Source organism: Sceloporus occidentalis, unplaced genomic scaffold (assembly GCF_023333645.1).
Source record: "Sceloporus occidentalis isolate IW3139 unplaced genomic scaffold, rSceOcc1.0.p SCAF_59, whole genome shotgun sequence".
Classification (NCBI taxonomy): Eukaryota; Metazoa; Chordata; class Lepidosauria; order Squamata; family Phrynosomatidae; genus Sceloporus; species Sceloporus occidentalis.
The window spans coordinates 599,593-615,682 of NW_028317039.1; the positions used below are offsets into that span (position 1 = coordinate 599,593).

Below are 16,090 nucleotides of genomic sequence, written 5' to 3' on the forward strand. Positions count from 1 at the left end.
AGTAGATGTCTTGAATATCTACAGTACACTCTACACTAGTATACTATTACTAACTATAACTGACAAATATATATATAAGTTTATAATGAATTCAATTATTAATTATATTAATTAATATTACTGATTTTAAATTAGACACTAGTAGATGAATGTCTACAGTACACGCTACACTAGTATACTATAGAATATATATATATATGACTGACAAATATATATATATATAATAAATGAACTATTAAATTATAGATTCTATTAAATTATTATTTATAAATTCTATTTAATTTATTTAAGCAGGACAGGCAATAGGCACTACTGCCAGCCCAGGGCAAGGGCACCCCAGTGCCACTGAGGCACTGGGTGCACTGTCAACTCAACAGCACTTAAACTACAGTTGATGACAAATTAAATAAAAAAAATTAAATTAATCAAATTATTATTATTAATAATTATATTAAGTAGCACTGAAGTGAGGATGAAGTACACTGTGAGAAATGGCAGGCTAAGGCTTACCAGTCTCACACAGAACAGAACAATCTCTCTGTAACGCTCGGATGCAGCACAGCAGTGTTGCCAAAGCAGTCACAGCGAAAAATGAATGGATCTCTCAGGCAAGCTCTGGTCTTATAAAGGCGCCTTCAGAATTCAAAAAACAGCAGCACAGGCATTGGACGAGACCCTTAGCGTGATGTCACAAGAGTGAGCTGATTGGACAGACGAGATCAGCTCACTCCTGTTTGAAATTTTGGCGGCTGCGCGGCAAAAACGAAGACGATCACGAAGAATCTTCGATTCTTCGTGGTTGTGAGTCTTCGTCTTCTCCTACGTTTTGCCGGCACTGTATTCTCTTCGGCGTGTCTTCGGAACGAACAAAAAAACGGCCTCTTCGTGCTCGTTTTCATGTTCGCCCGAAGACGAATGCGCAAGTCTAGTAGAAAGTAATCACAAAGGCCAACCAGCATGTCCTCTCCGAGCTAGTAAACGTAGATGGCTGCCATGGTGTAGGAAACAGACCAGACAGGTAGCAGTTATACAGTAGTGTAGTCTGAGTAATATGCAACAGTAACGGCAAAGAAAGTAAGAATGTAAGAGTCAGGTACGGAGACCCAATGCGCACACGCGGCGAGAAGAATAATAATAATACATAAAAAAAATTTAAAAAAGTGCCGCAACAAGAATAACAAATGTTAGCCAACTAAACTAAAGGAAAACCGCCCTGTAACGATTCCGATCACGCCGAGTGTTCAGGAAAAGTAAGGCACATTCGCGAAAAACAGCAAGTGCAGCAGCGTGCCAAACCCACTTGCAGAAGCACATAAACGTCCTCAGAGCGGTAATCCAATGCATAGAGCAATTAGTTCTTATATAAAATGAACTCTCAGGCCAACCAGCATGCCCTCTCAGGGCTAAGAAACGTAATGATTTTTTGTTTTGTATTGTAGTATATTTTCGTCCCACCTTTAGGCAGCCGAGAGAGAAAAAAAAAAACAAAAAAAAAAAAAAACTAGAAGAACTCCTCTCACGGGTCATAGTATGACGGCTCAGCGTCCAAGTAACGGTCGGGAGGCGTGGTCCCCTACTCCTCACGTATTTGCGCGGTGGTTCTCCCGTCATCCGCGGATCTTCCACGTCATAGGTGGGGACGCCGCAGCAACGGAGCGTCGCGAGGAGCCGGGGCAGGAACCGCCCGGGGCAGGAACTGCAAATCATCCTCCATAAGGGTCCAGTCCGGCACCCGCGGCACAGGTAACCCGAGGGCCGAAGCCACTCCTGCAACATCGCTGTGCTTACGCACAGAAAAAGTAGAGCCAGCATGCGTGATTGTCAGTTGAAAGGGAAAACCCCAACGGTATCTGATGTTTCGCTCCTGGAGCAAGGAAGTAAGCGGTCTCAACGCCCGCCGGCTACGTAGCGTAATGGGGGAGAGATCCTGGTAGAGTGCCAGAGAGTGGCCTTCAAACGTAATAGTGCGCAGATTGCGCGCCGCAGACATAACTTCCTCCTTCAAAATAAAATCTTGAAAGCAGCATATTATGTCCCTAGGCGGATCCGTGGGCCTCCCGCGAGGTCTCAGCGCGCGGTGTGCTCTATCCAGGCGCACCGGAGCGTCAGGTGCGCAGCCCAGCAAAGTATTAAAGAGCCGTTGCAGCAAGGCCCGCAGATCTTCAGGGCCCTCTGATTCCTGCAGCCCCCTCACCCTCACGTTGTTCCTCCTACCTCTGTTCTCGAGGTCTTCCACGGAGCGGCGGAGCTCAGCCGCAAGGCCCGTCAGACGTTGTGTGGAGTGTTGCAGGTCCTGCAGCTGTCGAGTAGCCTGGGCATGTGTATCCTCCAGACGGGAAGTGCGCTGCTCCACTCCCGTGATATCCGCACGGAGAGCTGCCACCTCCTCGTGCAGGGCGCGTTTGACCTCCACGATGAGATTACTGAAGTCCGCCTTCGTGGGAAGAGAGCGGAACAACTCCTGCAGGTCCGCGGCTGAGTGTGCGGCAGCAGCCGGTGGAGGTGAGTGCGAGGCCTCGTCCGAAGTCGTCGTGCTCGCTGGAGAGGGCGCCATGTTGGGCGATGGAGGCTGCGTGTCCAGGACCGCGGGGCTCTGGAAATAAGCCCGCAGCGAGGACCCAGCCGACCTGGACTGAGTGTCCGGGGTGTCGTGACGCTGGGATGAGCGTTTCTGCTTGCCCATCGTGTTCTGTAGGGTCGGATGATAGCAGATTGTAGTGAGTCGGCCGCGGAGCTAAAGACTCAAGCAGCCATCTTCGAGCCAGGCAAGCCACGCCCCCCGTGTCCAAGTTTTTTCTGCAGTGGGCCACTTCATCAGAATTGTATACGTGCGCGGGCCGCACTCATTTTTCACTGTGACAAAAAATATGGCCTTTAATAAAATATGCAGATTAAAATAAAGTAAAATGACACAAAACCTTTACTCTTCCTCTCACTGATTTCTGGGCCTTGAAAGTTTTGCGACTACAAATTCAGGACTCCCTAGATTTATTCTAGGGATGAACTAAAATGAAAATTCTGGACCAAAACATTCAGGGTTCACTTAGCCAAAACCGAAAATGACCCCCACCTTTAAAAATAATAATAAAAACTCACATGTTTAATAAAAGTAGGTAACACGCAATTGGACAAAATTAGCAATGACTTGGCATGATAGGAGTGTTGGAGTGATAAATGCTGGTACCTAGGCATGATGGGACTGTGCTCGCTGTGATTGCTGTTAGCAATCACACTCCTATCATGCCAAGTCAGCCAGTACATGCTGGTACAGGGTGGCTGTAAGTGCAGACCCCATACTGCTGGCAGCATCACTACACAAGGGGGGCAGCTGGCCAGGTTTCAGCATGTACTGGCTGACTTGCCATGATAGGAGTGTGATTGCTAACAGCAATCACAGTCCCATCATGCCTAGGTTCCAGCACTTACACATCCATGCTATCACACACACTCATTCATTCACAGATTCATTCCCTCAATCAGACATACTCATTCAAACACCCTCCCCACCCCCTTACCTGCACTGCAGCTCCTCGATGCCGCTCACAGACTTCAGCAGGGGGCGCGGCCTCCCTCTGCCTTCTCTGCTAAAGCACAGAGGAAGTAGGATGTCACGTGAACTCCGCTTCCTCTGTGCAGTCCAGAAGACCCTCCCACAAGTAGGTAGCAGGGCTTGAGGTGCGTCTCGCGGGCCACATGTTGGACGCCCCTGCCTTATAAAAAAAAAAACAAAGACCGAAAAAAAAAAGATTTCGGGCGGCCCCTTGGCTTGGGCCCCCCTGCCGCCGGGCCCGGTCGCAGTCGCGACCCCTGCGACCCCGGTAGTTCCGCCACTGTGCTGATGACACCCAGATCTATCTATCCTCTCCTGATCTCTCTCCTTCTCTCTTAGATCATGTCTCGCCTTCGTCTCTACCTGGATGTCTGCATGTTTCCTGAAACTCAAGCTCTCAAAACCGAGCTTCTCATCTTCCCTCCCTCCAATGCTAAGATTCCCCCATCAGTTTCCCTCAATGTCGATGGTGCTATCATCTTCCCGTCTCCTCATGCCCGCTGTCTTGGTGTCACCCTTGACTCCAACCTTTCGTTCACCCCCGCACCACATTCAGTCTGTCTCTAAAAACTGCCGTCTCCATCTTAAAAACATTGCCTGCATCCGTCCCTTCCTAACACAGCATGCCACTAAGGCTCTCGTCCATGCCCTTATTATCTCCCGCCTTGATTATTATAACTCTGTCTTAGCTGGTCTTCTTCTTAACCGTCTCACCATTCTACAATCCACCATGAATGCTGCTGCCAGACTTCTCTTCCTCTCCCATCACTTCACTAACACCTCTCCCCTCTGTCAGTCTTTTCACGGGCTGCCTGTGCGCTTCAGGATTCATTTCAATATCCTTACTCTTACTTACAAAGCCCTTCACAGCGCTTCCCCTACCTACATCTCATCACTCATCTCTAAATACACTCCAGACTGGTCTCTCCGCTCATCCAATGATCTCCTTCTATCCTCTCTTGATTTCTAGCTCACATGCATACTTGCAAGATTTCTCAAGGGCTGCTCCTATCCTCTGGAATGCTCTCCCCCGACCTATCCGTCTTTCTCCGTGCCTTTATCACTTAAAAAAATCCCTCAAGACCCTCTTCTTTAACCCCTTCGTGACAAAGGCTGATTCTATTTTTTGTACCCTTCGTGACAATGGCTGTTTTATCGTTTCTGCGGTGTTTGTGTTTAGCTGTAGTTTTCTCTTAACCCATTTACTAAACCCACACAAGTTATATATTGTTTTTTTCAGGACAAGAAGGGCTTTCTTCAGACACCATAATTTTTTTCATATGATGTAATTTCCTATAATAAAAATAATAAAATATGACGAAAAATTGAAAAAACCCACATTTTCTCACTTTTATTTGAAAAATCTTTTATTCATCATAAAAAACTACTGAAAAAACCTGCTAAATAGATTCTACTATTTGTCCCGAGTTTAGAAATACCCAATGTTTTTATGTTTTTTTGCTTTCTTCTACACGTTATGGGGCAATAAGTACAAGTAGAGTTTTGCTAATTCAAAACCATTTTTCTCTGAATCTGGTAATTCTGTCTCTATGTGGTATTTGGGGCATCTTTGAAGCCAGCAAATTAAATTTACCCCACCAAACCATATATTTTTGAAAACTAGACACCCCAGGGTATTTTAGATGCTGATAGTTTAACCCTTTCCATGCACAAATCCTACCACCAACCCTTGTCAAAGTTTGTGATAGTAATTGTTTTTGGTGTTTTTTTCACATACTTTGTACTGTATGTGTTCAGCAACATCTCCTGAGTACATTGATACCCCACATGCATGGGTTTGTCAGAATGTTTGGAGGCAAAAGGGCCACATTTGGAACATGACCAATTCAAATTCAGTAGGAATTTTACATCTGGGTAAAGAAAAATGCTTGTACCCAACTATCAGTAGGGACAGGTTACAAGAAAGCCTGGCCTATCTCCAAGAAGGGATTTGATCTAGCACCTTAAGTGGTCCCTCATGCCACGGAATGGACACAGGGTTCACTTGACAGTGCAAATAAAAACGCTTAAAAATGGAGGAGCAAATAAAAGCTAAAAAACTGTAAATGTAACAAAAAATTTAAAAAAAAAAATACAAAAATGGAGCAGGAACAAAAAAAAAATAAAAATGGGAAACTGTGTGATACAGCTTGAAGCAGTCACCGACACAGAGTGCAGGTTTTCCAGGGCAATCTGGACAGTAAAATGTAGTGTCCTTTCTTTGCCCCCTGCTGTAGCATACCCTGCATCTCTTTTGGGGATTCTGCTTCTTTGCTGTAGGGGGGATTTTAAAAATAAAATGGGTAGCCCCAATTCTGTTGGTTCCCATCACTACTTGGGGACCAGGTGCATCACGGTACAAGATACCTGAAATTACTTCGAGCTGAAACTGCAAAAAAGACAGCTTCAGCCCAGTGTCTGCTTTTTTGTGCAGCAAAAAAGCGTTATAGGTTGCAATTTGCATTAGATAAATTGCAACCTTCTTGTACCAGGCCTTTGTCTTCCTCATAATGAGGTAGGGCTGTAGGAGTTGATCTGACAGATCAACTCCACCCATGTGCTTGTTATAGGCCCTGATGCACACTGGCTTTGTAGTGACCCCAGCTCTGCCACAGACAGAAACCTCCACGGTTCTTTCATCGTGGATGGTGCTCAGCATGCACACCTCTTTTCTGTCCCTGAACTTCAATGCCAAAAGGTCCTCTTGGCGTAGAGCTGAGGTCTCCCCCTTTCCTAGCCGGGTTCGTACCAGGTGTTGTGGGAAACCCAAGCGGTTCTTTTTTATAGTACCGCAAGCTACCGTATCGAAACAATACAGCAGCTTGAACAAAGAGACGCTTGTATAGAAGTTATCTACATACAAGTGGTAGCCTTTGTTCATAAGGGGGAATATTAGGTTCCAAACAATCTTGGCACTGGTGCCCAGATGGTCTGGGCAACCTGGAGGGTCAAGGTAGCTATCCTTACCCTTGTATACCCGGAAGGCATGAGTATACCCTGTCTCGCTCTCGCAGAGCTTATACACCTTCACTCCATACCTAGAGCGCTTGGAAGGAATATACTGCTTGAATCCCAACCTTCCTTTATATTTCATCAGGGATTCATCCACGCAGATATCCCTTCCAGGTGTATAAACCTCTGGAAACCTGGCAGCGAGATGGGTAATCAGGGGGCGGATTTTGTAGAGCCTATCAAACTGGGGGTCCTCCTTAGGGGGGCACAGGCTGTTGTCGCTAAAGTGCATGAAACGAAGAATCATTTCATACCTTTGCCTAGTTATAGTTTGGGCATAAATGGGGGTACTAAAGATGGGGCTGGTGCTCCAGTAGGAGCGGATGGAGGGCTTTTTTATAATGCCCATTAACATTGTGAGTGCCCAGAATTTAAGAAATTCTGGCACGTCAATGGGAGTCCATGGCTGTTTTGCCCAAAAAGAATTAGGGCTAGCAGCACGGTGCTGCTGGGCATAAATGTTTGTTTGTGTGACAATGTCTCCCAAGACATCGTCTCCCAAAAAAACCTGCACAAATTGCAGTGGAGTGAATCCTGTAACATCAATATTGATGCCAGGAATTCCAGAAAAAGGAGGGATAGCTGGCTTGTACCTATTAGGCGCTACCCATGCCTCTGGTGCACTGCCACGACTACGTGTGGCAGGCGTCCTAACAGCCACAGATACATCACTAGATGTATCTGTGACCTGACCAACGTCAAAATCTGACGCTGTATCAGTGGCCTCAGAATCTGTGGCCAAAAAGGCATACGCCTCCTCAGCCGTATACCGCTGCATGGTAACAATTGCAGCAAAAATAGTGGGGAAGGAAAGGGTTAATGGCTATAATAAAAACTAAAAAAAAAAACTAAAAAAAGTAAAAAAAATATGTAAAAAAAAAAAAAACCCCAAAAACAATTGCCACTATGCAAGATCACTGTTTATGCAGTGATCAATGGCAATGAAGGGGTTAATATTATATGGGTGGCTCTTATAAGAGCCTTTGGATCAATATATATATATTTTTTTATTAGAGAATACCTGAAATACCAGAAAACACACCGATCTGTTTCTCTCCCTCACTAGAAACAAGTGAAGGAGGGAGGCAGATCCAATACTGATCAAAGTGATTAGAAAACATTGCCTTTGATTTAGCAAATCATGATCACTCTTATGAGTGATCTGACCACTAGGGGTGTTATTCACTGGATGTCCATGACATCCAGCAACACCCCCCCCCGATGATGACAGCAGGCTCCGCCCCCCAGCTTGATGGGCGCCGCCATCTTGAAACACTGCGTGTGTTTCGAAGACGCCGGCACCGGGAAGGTAAGTTGAGCATTTAGGAAGCGATCGCGAGTCTCTTCCTTTGCTAAACAGGTGTTGCAAAGATGCCTCGATACTCGAGGCATTAGAGCAACACCGTTTGAGTGAAAAAATCGATCATGGATCGATTTTTTCACCCGTTTAAAGACGTGCCGGTCCTGGCACGTCAATTGTCATCAAATGGTTAAGGATGCTTACAACATTGCACATAAAGGCCCTCCATATTCCTTTAGCTCACCTTCCTAGTCCCTCTCCTGCAATACTTTTACTTGTGTGGCTGGTCCATCCCTAACAACGGCCCTTTTACCTATTGTGTAAATACACCCTATTGTAAGCTCATTTGAGCAGGGCCCTCCTCACCTGTTATTTCTGTAAGTTAAATTGTTATGTTGCATACTACTTGTTTGTCCTGTCCACCCATCGTATAGAGATGCGGAATTTGATGGCGTAAAATATAAAATATTGGGGAAATTCAGTCTTTCTCCACTGGGCTGCATGTGCCTATCATCTGCCAGTGCCTGCCTGGTTGGGCCCAGTGCTCTACTACTACTGCTGCTGTTCCTGCACCTCTGAATTACTCTGCATTACTCTGAATTAATTTTTTTTATACATTTCTATAATATTGGGGAAATTCAGTCCTGCTCATCTGCCAGTGTCTGTCTGCCCAGGCCCAGTGCTCTACTTCTACTGCTTTTGCGTCTCTCATCTGCACCTCATTGACTGATCGTTACTCTGGGGGATAATTTTTTTTTCACATTTCTATAATGAAAGGTGAGTACATAAGGTTTAAAGGTGAAAATCATGTTTTGGCTGTACTCAAAGTAGCAGAAAATTATGATTGGCAAAGCTTTGATGAGCAGAGAAGCAGTGCTAATAACCAAATTATAAGTCATCAGTATCAGTGGAAAGCCTATGTCTGCATTAACCCTTTCATGACAATGGTTGATTTTATTTTGTGTACCCTTTGCGGCAATGGCTGTTTTAACATTTCTGCGGTGCTCAGGTTTAGCTGCAATTTTCTTTTCTCTCATTTACTGAACCCACACAAGTTACTTTTTTTCAGGACAATAAGGGCTGTTAGTTAGATGCCATTATTTTGATTGTATCCTCTAATTTACTATAAAAAAAATTATAAAATAATTTAAAATAAAATAAATGAAATAAAATAAATAATAAAAATTGAAAAAAAAACACATTTTCTTACTTTGATTTGGAAAATCTTTTACTCATCTACAAAAGCTTATGAAAAAACCTGCTAAATAGATTCTACTATTTGTCCTGAGTTTAAAAATACACAAAGTTTTCATGGAGTTTTTTTTTGTTTTTTGCAAGTTATAGGGCAATAAGTACGAGTAGCCTATTGCTATTTCAGAATTATTTTTTTCAAAACTGGTCATTCTATCCGCATGTGCCATTTCGGACATCTTTGAACTCAGTTCAATGTACCCCATTAAAAAACTTTTTTAAACTACCCCAGGGTTTTTCAAATGTTAGTATTTTAACCCTTTCCATGCACTAATTCTACCACTAGCCTTTGTCAAACTTTGTGGTAGTATTTTTTTGTGTTTTTATTGTTTCCAACCCATATTTTACTTCAGGTATGAATTTACTGCTGCTAGTATATATCACTTTGAAACAACACCCCAATATGTGTTTAGCAACATCTACCATGGTAATACCACCCATACCAGGGTTTTTTAGGTTTTTGGAGGTTAAAAAGCCACACTTGGTTTTTTAACTTGGAATTTTGACATGTTGAAAACTGCCCCTATATCCTATTTGAGAGGTCTTTGAAGTGGGCCAATTCAAATTACCCCATCAAACCATATATTTTTGAAAACTAGAAAGTTGGAAGTGACATTGTCAGGATCTGCAGAGCTATAAATGTGTTTAGCAACATCTCCTGACTACAGTAATGCCATCCATGCATAGGCTTGCCTGTTTGGGGCCAAAGGGTCATATTTGTGAGGTGCGCATTTTTGAATATACAACTTTGACATTTAGTGATCCTGTGTCCATGTCCTTTTTGAAACCAGCCAATTCAATTTACCCCATCAAATCATATATTTTTGAAAAATACACACTGCAGAGTATTTTAAATGCTGGTATTTTAACTCTTTTCATGTACCTTTTTACATGTCAGGTATGTTTTGGGATAGATACACAATGCAGGGATATCTGAAAAAAGAAATAATTATCTCCCATTTCTCCTGAGCACGTACATATCTCAGTATCACAAGGTTACAAGACACCCTCAAATCATGAGTGCAAAGATGTTTCAACTATTTTTACAGTTGAACCAGGAAAGTACACCTCATGCTTTTGGGGATAAACCCAAATCTAACAGGAACACACAGGATTGAGTTTTTTTCTTCTATATTTTCACATTTCTTGCAGTTATCAGAGTTAATATCAGGATTTCCTTTTCCTTGCACACATGGCATGTGTTTTTGCTGAAGTTCCTTCCCTGGGTTTTGGGCAAAATATTTTAATCATTTTTGGTGTGTCTCCTTCCCTGGGTTCAAGCACATTTTGTTAAATGCTGTTTTTAGTGTCCTCTCCTTTCCTGGGGTTAGGGCTATTGTTTAAATGTCTTTTTAGTGCATCAGAACCAACCAAAACACAAATAGCTAACTTAACAACCTGACTGTTTCTGATTGACTACTGTCAGATATTTTATGATGGAAAACATGTATTACATATATATTCTGTATGTTACATGAACACAAAATGGAGTCAGAGCCATTTTATTTTACTTAATCATATAATGATTATTTATTTTTGTCCTTATTCCCTCTATAATTGAGAACAAAGAAGTATTCATGTATATAGATGTTTCAGTATATATGATCCAATTAACGTTATGTTCCATGAGAAAGTTAAGGAGTAGACACTACATATCCTTAGGAATGTAAATTGGAATGGGGGATACGTCGTAAGACCACCAAAGCCTAATTTACTACCTAGGAGGCAACGTCTGGAGATATGGGTGACTACAAAGACCTGATTTACTATCTAGGAGGTAACATCTAAAGATAAGGGGACCATGGATAAATTCCAAACGCATATGTAATGGTCTTAAGTTATTTAGACCAGAGCGTCTCTCGGAGGTAAATTAAGAAATTACAACGGTGTAAATATGAGTAGAAGTCCTAATTATAATGGGTAAAACCCACCGTTATGATTGGATAATTCCAATCAAGAGGTGGAGGCTATGATAATAAGCCCTGTCTTTAAAAGCTGATGTCTTTAATAATTAAAGACTCACCTTAATTTAATAATTAAAGACTCACCTTACTGCATTTGTACTTCACTGTACTGCAGTTTTACTGCACTTTTTTTTTTATATTGCAAACCTACAGTTGTGCTTCAATGTACCGCAGCTTTATTGCATTTGTACTTCTGTACAAAAATAACTGCAGTAAAACTGCAGTACAGTGAAGTACAAATGCAGTAAAACTCCAGTAAATATGCAGTAATACTGCAGTAAAAGTGCAGTATTGCAGTTTTTTCATGTCCAAAAAACTGCAGTATTACTTCAGAAAAACTGCAGTAATTTTTTCGTAAGGGTAGTAATTCATATTGATAACTATGGAGGGTGAGAGGTGGTGCGGGGGGTATCAGTGACGGGTGAGAGGTAGTGTGGGGGGTATAAGGCACAGAGAAAGGGTGAGAGATAGTGTGGTGGTTGTCTCAATGACAAGGAAGTTCTAGCAGCTATGGTGGAATGCTTCTCTGAAGAAGTGGGTTTTAGATTCCAGAGATATGGGGCAGCTCGAGTGAAATCTTGTAGACGGGAAAAGGAAGAGGTGATAAGTGAGGAGGAGAGCCTTTGTTAGGGAACAGTTAAGAACTGGAGGGAGTTTATGGTTGGAGATGATAGGAATAAAATTGGTTAGGTTGACCATGTTGGTTAAGTTTGGTGGTAGTATCATATTGCTAAGGACATAGCTACTTGTTTCTCTGATTACTATCGTGGTTTATATAACCTGTCCCCTGGCTCGGGGTCTGAGAACGGAGCCTTGTCGCTTGTAGATTCCTATCTTCGTAAATATTTACGCCACAGGATCTCTGCTGAGGACAGGGACAACCTTAACTCTTCTATCAGCTTGGAGGAAATTGAGGGGGCCCTTAAGTCCCTTCCTCAGGGTAAATGCCCAGGCCCTGATGGGTTTACCCCCCTTTATTATCATAATTTTTTTCCGGCCCTTGGCCCGCATATGGTAACCCTCTTCAACTCGTTGGCAACGGGTGCCTCTTTGAACCCGCAGTCTAATGTAGCTCATATTACAATCATCCCCAAACCTGGGAAGGACGCAGATCTTTGTAGTAGCTACCGTCCGATCTCCCTGATTAATACTGATCTCAAGATCCTGGCGAAAGTTTTGGCCAACAGATTGAAATACCGTATACCTGGTTTGGTTCACAGCGATCAGGTTGGTTTTGTTCCCGGGAGGGAGGCAAGAGACGGTACTATTAAGGTCCTTAATCTCTTAGCGCAAGCGCAATCCAGACAGGTCCCTTTTTTGTTGGTATCCCTGGACGCCGAGAAGGCCTTTGATAGGGTGTCGTGGTCCTTCTTGTTCAAGGTGCTTGAGAGGTTGGAACTTGGCCCCCGTTTTATACAGCAGGTGAAGGCCTTATATTCCTCCCCTTCGGCGTGTGTTCAGGTCAATGGGATTCTGTCAGATAAATTCCCCCTTGCTAATGGTACGAGGCAGGGCTGTCCCTTATCGCCCTTGCTTTTCATCCTGATGTTGGAGCCTCTTGCTAATGCACTGCGCGCGAACCCGGAGATTTCGGGCCTTTCTGTTGCAGGCACGGAATATAAGTTGTCGATATACGCTGATGACCTGCTTTGTATGGTGTCGAATCCCTTGCACTCCCTCTCCAGTATAACTGCTGAATTACGTCGGTTCAACCTTCTTTCTCACTACAAGATTAATATACAGAAATCTGAGATCCTCGGGTCTCATATTTCTTCTGAGTTGAGGGCCTCCATTCAGGCCCTGCATCCTTTTCGTTGGGCTGACACCTGCTTAACGTATTTGGGGGTGCGTATACCTGCCGATCTTTCCACTCTGGTGGAGGTGAATTTTGCCCCCTCCTTTCTTCGGTTGTCGCGGATTTGAGGCGTTGGTCCTTTCCTCATATTTCCTGGCTAGGCCGAGTCGGAGTCCTTAAGATGAATATCCTGCCTCGCTTCTTGTATCTGGTCCAGACCCTTCCGGTCTATCTCACTAGGTCTGTTCTTAAGGCATGGAATAGGGCCTTTACGAAGTACATCTGGGCTGGCCGCTCCCCTAGATTAGCTTTCAATTACTTAATTGCTCCTAAGGAGTGTGGTGGCTTGGGCCTCCCGGACGTCGAGGGGTACTGGGTGGCTTCCCATATGCGCAGGATTGTTGAATGGACGGTCAAAGCCCCGAAGCAGTGGGTTCTCATTGAGAACTCTGTGTTCTCCTCTGAGATCTCGGCCGTGCCTTGGTTGATGGAGGAATTCCGCAGACCCCTTCTGTCTAGACACCCTACCGTTGCACCGACCCTGGCAGTTATCACGAAGTACCTCCGTAAACTGGGTTGGATGGGGTTTCCTGGCCCGTTGTTCCCTGTCTCTTCCAATCCAGCTTTCCCACCCGGCTTGGCGACTGGTGTTATGCGTCACTTCATGCCTGAGGGGGTGGGGGTTCTGAGGGTTGAGCATCTCTTCAAGGATGGGGCGCTTCGCCCCGTGTCTGATTTTGTTGGGCACCAAATTCCTTTCCCAGTGCTTTTCGCTTATCATCAGGTTAAGCACTTTCTTTCGGCTCTCTCTCCAGCGTATGATCCCTTGGTGCCCCCTACTCCTTTTGAGTCGTTGTGTACTGACGCCCGCCGACATTCCCACCTTCTTTCCACTCTCTACAAGATGTTTCTCTCTAAACGTGTTTCTGAGAAGCCATATTTCCTGAGCTTGTGGGAGAGAGATCTAGGACGGTCCTTTGACACGGAGGAATGGGATAAGATCCTGATTCTCACGCACAAAGGCGCGATTTCCTGCAAATTGCAGGAATCCGCGTATAAATTGCTTACGCGATGGTATAGGGTGCCTGCGGAACTACACCGTTTTCTCCCTCAGGTTTCTCCCTGCTGTTGGAGATGCGGGGCTGCTTCTGGCTCATATCTCCACCTGTGGTGGGATTGTCCTTTGGTACAGCCCCTGTGGACTGCTGTGTTTGCTGTTATTGAAGAGCTAGGAGATCCCGATTTTCTCCTGTCCCCTGAGGGTATGCTTCTCCATCATACTACATCAAGTCTGGGGTCCTATAAGAGGTCGCTCTCCATTCACTTAATTTCTGCCGCCAAGGCGGTTATCCCACGTTTCTGGAAGCAACCCATCTCCCCCCCTATTTCGGCCTGACTATCTAGTGTTAATTTCATCTGTCAGATGGAAGATCTGGTATCCTCCTCTAGGGGTGCCGGGTACAGAAACGGACTTAAATGGCTCCCTTGGAGGGAATTCTTGTCGTCCCCCTCTTTTCATAGGGTTTTGACGGGTTTTGTTGGTGACCCCCCTGTCCTTGACCCATACTAGGTTTCTAGATCTCGGTCTACGTACTCTCTGCGGTTCTCTGGTCTCTTATGCTCTGCCGTGCTAATACACATTTTTAATTCATACTGCCTGCTTCTCCTCGGAGGAGTCTCAGTCGTCCACTGTTGGGTTCTCGTTTTCGGTAGCTTGCATCCTACGATGCATTCGTTCCTCTGCTCAATTCCCGTTTTATGTATATGCCACTCGGTACTTCTCTGACATGCTATGTATGGGATATTCTCTATGGGCTGTTCTGTTATGCTGCTGCCCTATGTATACATATTGGGCTTCTATGGATCTGGACATGTAGATGTCGTTAGTTTCTTTTACTTCTTTTGATCCTTGTTATACATGCATTGTATACCATTCCCATCATATGTCTTCTGATGACCATTGTAACACTACTTTTGATATGCCATCTATTTTTTTGTATGTGGTCACAATTGTTTTAATAAACGGTGAATTGAGAAAAAAAAAAAGTTTGGTGGTAGCGAGTGATAGGAATTGGGAGGAATATTTGGGGGACAGAAGTAGCAGAGCAAACACAGGCAGGTTTCACATATAAAGGTTAGTGTAGAGGTACTGGGATAGCTGTGATGGCAGAGAGATGGAGAGGGATGGTATTTGGAATGGTTTAATGGGGAGAAGTGGGTACTAAAGGGATCCAAAGTGTTGGTGCCCTCTACTGGCATGTTTAAATAGATCTGGTAATTAACTGTCTATATATTAGGACAACACTGGGGTGGGTGGGAGAGGGGCAGGGAGGGCGGGCAAAACGTCAGTTGTTGTGTATCTCATTAATATCCCTAACACTACGTTCATGTACCAGACCTTGGCTTTGTTTCCCGACTCTGATCTTGTGCTGCCTGCCCTGACCTCGGAACCTCCTGATTACGTTTCTCTACCGCTGACCCTGTACTGCCTGTTTGCCTTGGACTTATTACCTAAGCTCTTCATTCTGTAAATACGCTACCGTCTCTGCATAGTGGGTGCATCACCTGTGTTGTCCTAGGTCCCGCATAACAAGGACAGTGTATACTGTACGCGTGTGTATTAGCTGGTGTTTGTAAAAGCAATGTGTTTATATTTGTGTATGTGTATAGGCAGGTGTTTTTAAGGGCAGTATATGTGTAAATGTGTGTGTAAGGGCAGTGTATGTATACAGTATGTGTGTATATGGGCAGCGCAAATGTCTTTGTACGGGCAGGCAGTTGTAAGGGCAGTGTATGTGTATAAAGGTAGTGTATGTATATGTGTGTTTGTGGGCAATGCATATGTGTGTGCATGGGCAAAAGTTTGTAAGGGCACTGTATGTGTATACTGTATGTATGTGTAAGGGCAGGCGTTTGTAAGGGCAGTGTATGTGTATATGTGTGTATGGGCATCCACTACGCAACATTATATCATTGTCCACCAAACTCAAAGCAGTTAGCCCTCCCTTGCTCTCCCTTACATGTAGACACATATGCATACTTCTGTTTCTGTTGATTTACCCCTTCATGACAATGGCTGGTTTGATTTTTTGTACCTTTTTTTAGTACAAGAAGGGCTTTCTTCAGATACTATTATTTTGATCATATTACGTAATTTACTATAAAAAAGTTTAAAATATGGTGAAAAATTGAGAAAAACTTGAAATTGTTTTTATTCA

General features: G+C 44.0%; 1 non-coding gene across 1 annotated transcript; it reads right to left on the minus strand.

Annotated features, from left to right (window-relative positions):
- Nucleotides 1-5,437: 5,437 nt before the first annotated feature.
- Nucleotides 5,438-5,567, minus strand: LOC149287529 (small nucleolar RNA SNORA35). Its single transcript, XR_016277471.1, has one exon. It is a non-coding gene; the product is annotated as a small nucleolar RNA SNORA35 (small nucleolar RNA).
- Nucleotides 5,568-16,090: the final 10,523 nt, after the last annotated feature.